A 6,000-nucleotide genomic window follows, 5' to 3' on the forward strand; every position below is an offset into this window, starting at 1 on the left:
GTGTTGTGGTACCGGGGGTTGAGAAAGTGATCAGAATTGTTACGGTGAGCGAAGAGAAATATGAAGGGTTGAGAAAGGAATAATGATAGCCCTATGCCTAAGGAACTAGGATACGCGATGTGAGAAGTAATGATAAGGCCGAATGCCCAAACAAGTCTACGATGTGATAGAGAATAGAGAGTAAGTGAATAATACACCTTGGGAACTCTGCGGTGATATGACATAAATGGGGTAAATAAATGAACTGGGGCGATAATAAGTGTATCCGTGGAGGAGAAGGGTTAAGACCCTTGCAGCCATTGAGTAAGAAGGACCGTCCCACTGATCTGGTCGATCATAATAGAAGAGAAACCTTTTCTTTCGTTCTTTCTTCCTTATGTGCAGAGCGGCGTGTCTTGTTATTGTTGTTTAAGGCCGTGGACACCTAGATTTCACACTGTGTTTTCTATCAATAGTTCGGTATAAGGACATTTGCGTTAAATGATTATTTAGATGGTAGTTAAGATATATACCACCCACGTGCTGTAGTACCAGGTAGCATATATCTAGGGATTTTCAGATGTGTATCTTTCAGTCAGAAGGAGCCCTGTTCGAACCCGGATGACGGCCAGGATGAACCGGCACGCACAAGCTTGACTGAAGCCATCGCCGGGGGCAGAAAAAGTGATATCCACGTTTTTCTTTCAGGAATGGCCCCATTTGTACATAGAGTGTACATATGATTTTGTTCAGTACATTGTTTTATTTCTTTGAGTCAAATAGAACCGATGTTCATCGTTGTTTGTCTTGGTGTAAGGGTATAAGGTGAGTCCGGAGAATTTTGCTCATTGTTGTGTGCTTTTTTATGTAAATATTTTTCTCATGTGTTAATTATGTAGCATAGGGACCGTTTAATTACGTGCTAAGAATAGAGTATATTATGTAGGTGACATCTACTCAAATGATATGATGGTGATCAGCCGAAAGAATGGACAATTTCGGACAGAAAGGTAGATGATGTTTAATTGCCAGATTTCTATTATTCTTCATTGTCAGATGAAGTCTGTGATGAGTTGAGATCATTGAACGCCCTTCAGGAGAGTCAATTTATTTCGTGTGCTGTTTTCTCTCCTTGTGTGGAGATTTTTATTGTGATAATATTTTCTCCTTATGTCTCAGTTCAGTAATAAATTTATATTCGTGACTCCATTAATGATTCTTGTCATTTCTAGTAGTGCTAAGCAGTATCCAGAAAATACCTCAACCCAGAAATCCTACTTTCACATTAGATAAGACTCCATCTTAAATATTTTCCTTATTCACTTTTTTCTTTCGAACATCACCACCCTCGAAGTGCTCGAGTATGCTGAGGTTCGCCCAGAAAGTAGGAGGAGGATTGTTCGAAGCCCGTGTTGGCGGTTCGGGCCGCTCTTCGATAGTCTCACCCGTGGTTGTACGTCAGGTTACACTCACGCATTATTATGCTTGGGTCACCTAGTCAAGCCCAGTAACGGCGGACTTTCAAACTAACGTAAACAGATTATTCAAATTTTACATGCCTGAGAACGGAAGAAGTTACATCACCAATCGAGTTATTTCTTTGATTAATATAATACTATAAACAGGGTTTGCAGGGATTTTGTAGAAAGTGCAAAGGATGTGGAGAATAGCATGGATAAGAACAGAACAAGATTTTCTATTTCAGTCAGTAATTGATGACTGAAATGAAATGAAATGGAGTTTGGATTTCAGTGCCGGGAGTGTCCGAGGATATGATCGACTTGACTCCCGTAAGCACCCTGCGCGTCGTGATGAGGATGAAATGATGATAAAGACGACACATACACCCAGCCCCCGTGCGAGTGAAATTAATCAATGATCGTTAAAATTCCTGACCCTCCCGGTAATCGAACCGGGACCCCTGTGACCAAAGGCCAGCACGGTAACCATTTAGCAATGGAACCGGACACTGATGAATGCTACGGCAGGACTAAAGTTATACTATTATTTTGAATCTCGGAAAAGTGCCCACGACGAATAGGATCATAAATGGGCTTTACAAGTAATCAGACGCATTTACGCCATCAGACTGTATTGAGAGTTCAGTTCTTAGAGGAAATCACCTCAAAGGGTCAGAGAAAATTATTATTTTTCAACTTTATTGTTCTTAGTTTACTTGGGTCGTATCGCGGAAGACAGGGATACAGTTGCATGGATATTATGTTAGGAGTTTGACATTTGCCGATGATTTGATCTTAATGGGAAACTATTAAAAATTTACAATCTAGTTCCTTATCACTAGAAAAGAAATTCAGTATAATGTGAAAATGAACCTTTTCAGTGACTAATATGGTACCGTTTGTGAAGAAACTCGAGAGGACCTGAGCCCAATTGCGAAATACAGAACGAGAAGATTTGGATGATTTCAAGCATGTAAAGAATGCGTACTCGTATTCTCCACGAATATTGTACAGTAGGCGAAATTGAGTCAAGATGTAGAAAAGTTTACGCAATGGAGATAAGCGGTATTTATCTATATATATATAAAGTAACTTGTCCTGACTGACTGACTGATTCATCATCGCCGAGCCAAAACTACTTGACATAAAGAAATGAAATTTTGAGGATACATTCATAATAAGATGTAGGTGCTCGCTAAGAGAGGATTTTTGGATATCCCGTCTCTAAGGGGGTGAAAAAGGGGGTGAAATTTTAAAATGAGTGTATCTATATCTCAACACTTTAAAGGTTTACAGATGTAAGAATTGGTATTTAGAATCTTCTTTAAAAATAAGGAAACACGTATTTTTTGTTTTCGGAAAATTCCAATGGGAGGGGTGAAAAAGGGTGAAATATTGGTTGAATGCCTTTAATGAGGATACCGGTACTTATATCTCAGAAACTGAACATATTACAGACCTGAAAATTGGTACTTTTGATCTCTTTTAAAAATAAAGAAACACGTATTTTTTTATTTTTGGAAAATCCAATTAATGGGAGGGTGAAATGGGGGGTGAATTTTAAAATTAGTGTATCTATATCTCAAAACTTTGAAACTTTACAGATGTAAAAATTGGTATTTAGAATCTTCATTGAAAATAAAGAAACACGTATTTTTTTTGTTTTCCGAAAATCGCAATAGGCAGGGTGAAAAGGGCTGCAAAATTGTTTGAGTGAATTTAATGAGGATACTTATATCTCAGAAAATGAAGATATTACAGACCTAAAAATTGGTGTCTGGGAGCTCCTTTAAAAATAAAGAAACGTGTATATTTTTGTTTTCGGAAAATCCAATTAATGGGGGTGAAAAGGGGGGTGAATTTTTAAAATGAGTGTATCTATATCTCAAAACTTTTAAAGTTTATAGATGTAAAAATTGGTCTTTAGCATATCCTTTAAAAATAAGGAAACACGTATTATTTTGTTTTCGGAAAATCCCAATAGGAAGGGTGGAAAAGGGTGAAAAAGGGGTTGAATGCCTTAAATGAGGCTACTTATATTTCAGAACATGAAGATATTACAGACCTGAAAATTGGCGTTTGAGATCTCCTTTAAAAATAAAGAAACACGTATTTTTTGGTTTTTGGAATATCCAATTAATAGGGGGTGAAAAGGGGGTGAATTTTTAAAATGAGTATATCTATATATCAAAACTTCTAAAGTTTATAGATGTAATAATTTGTACTTAGAATCTCCTTTAAAAATAAAGAAACATGTATTTTTTGTTTTCAGAAATGCCACTTGGGTGGAGGGGGTAGTTAATAATGACTGAAAATGGTGTTGAATTCTTTTAATTAGGCTACTGATATCTCAAAAATGAAGATGTTACAGACGTGAAATGTGATATTTGGAATCTGCTTTAAAAGTAAAGAAACACGTATTCTCGGAAAATCAAATGAGGGGGGGGGGGGGTTAAAGAATAGAAAAATTAATTGACTTATTTTTATGAGAATACATAAGCTAATAAAAACTAAAATTGTTACAGACGTGAAAATTGGTATTTGGATCTCCTTTTAAAACAAAGGAAAACGCGTTTTTGGGGGGAAACCATCTTGGAGTGTGTGGGGGGGGGGGAGTGAAGAGGAATTGAATTCTTTTCGTGAGGACACATAAATCTAAAACTGAAGAAGTTAGAGTCGTGATATTTGGTATTTAGAAAACCCTTTACTATTAAAGAAACAAGTATTTTTTGCCGGAAAATTCACTTAGGGGGGAGGGGGAGGAGTTTGAAAGGAAGTGAAAAAAGTGAATTATTTTTATGGGTATACTTATATCTCAAAACTGAAGGTAATAGACGTGACCCATTGGTGTTTGGAATCTCCTTTAAACATAAAGAAGCACGCCATCTTTTCATACTTTTTTTTTGGGGGGGGGGGGTAAATAAACTTAACGGCGGTGGGGTGTAAAAGGAGGGGAGACCAATTGATTTTACTGTTCGCAATGTACTTACAAGGAGCCTCCGTTGCTCAGGCAGCAGCGCGCCGGCCTCTCACAGCTGGGTTCCGTGGTTTAAATCCCGGTCACTCCATGTGACATTCGTGCTGGACAAAAAGGAGGCGGGACAGGTTTTTCTCCGAATACTCCGGTTTTCCCTGTCATCATTCACTCCAGCAACACTGTCCAATATCAGTTCATTTCATTTGTCATTTATTAATCATTGCCCCAGAGAAGTGCGACAGGCTTCGGCAGCCGGAACAATTCCTATTGTCGCCGCTAGACGGGGGCTTTATTCATTCCATTCCTGACCCTGTCGAATGACTGGAAACAGGCTATAGATTTTCGATGAACTTATTCTGATCATAAACCGATCATTTCTAACCTTTCCTGGGTTCATTTTCAAGAACCATCTTTTCCTTCGGAGAACGTTCTTAGATTACAGTAGATTCTGCTGGCATATAAATAAAAATTTAAACTAATTTGAAATAAACGATAGGAAAGAGATTGACCGTCCGTTCACATCTATAATAAGGTCAATAATGCACGGAAGTATGTAATTCGTATCGCCAGAAATCCCGCACATTTGCCTACGCGCGACGATGGTGCTGGTCACATTGTCAACAATGACAATGGCAGCGGGTGTAAGTTACCGCCAAGTAGCGGTCTTGCATCTTGCTGTGGGGTCCAGAACATCTATAATAATAATAATAATAATAATAATAATAATAATAATAATAATAATAATAATAATAATAATAATAATAATAATAATAATAATAATAATAATAATAATAATAATGTTGTGGACCGTCGTCAAATGTGCGGACCGCGCTGGAAACGGGTCCTGGACTGCTAATGACTAAGAATGCAGTCCGGCCGCGGGTTCAGTACCGCCAAGGCATCCAGGACGACACCACGCCGGATCTCCTGAACGATTTGATCCATATTTAAAATGCTTATAGGAAAAGATGGCAAAGATTTAGGGACCCAACTGACCGGGTAGAATATCTGGACCTAGCCCGGGGAAGTACGAAACCGATTGCTGGAAAGAAAGATTGAAAAATGGGAGGAAACTTGCCGTAATCTATTAGAAAACGAGTCAGATCTCGAATTTTGGTGGATTCTCGCAGAAAACGAGTCAGATCGCGAATTTCGGCATTCAACAATAAGCATTCAATTACAAATTTCGGTATAACACCGTAGCGAAGCACGGGTATATTGCTAGTCTGAAATATATGAGAACACAAAATAAATTATCCGTACATCTCTTTGTGATCAGGCCGAATTTACTGTTATGAGGCTGACGAACGTGCTTTTCTGTGAAATGAAATTTGGGTGGAATCGGGAGGTAATCGGAGGTAAAGCAAGTAGATACTTGGGGAGGAAGTATTCGTAAGGAAGATGTAAAGACTAAATTAGTAAATAAGACGATGTTTGGAGCTGAACAAACATCAGAGATGCGGTGATGTGGGTCGAAAGGAAGAGAATACTCTACGTCACATAGCAATATGGTAGGCTCTACCATGGAGGGTAAGGAGTAGAAACCGAACAGGACTTCAGGACAGAGGTTTATGGAGATGTTTT

The sequence above is a fragment of the Anabrus simplex genome, chromosome 2 (assembly GCF_040414725.1).
Source record: "Anabrus simplex isolate iqAnaSimp1 chromosome 2, ASM4041472v1, whole genome shotgun sequence".
Taxonomy (NCBI): Eukaryota; Metazoa; Arthropoda; class Insecta; order Orthoptera; family Tettigoniidae; genus Anabrus; species Anabrus simplex.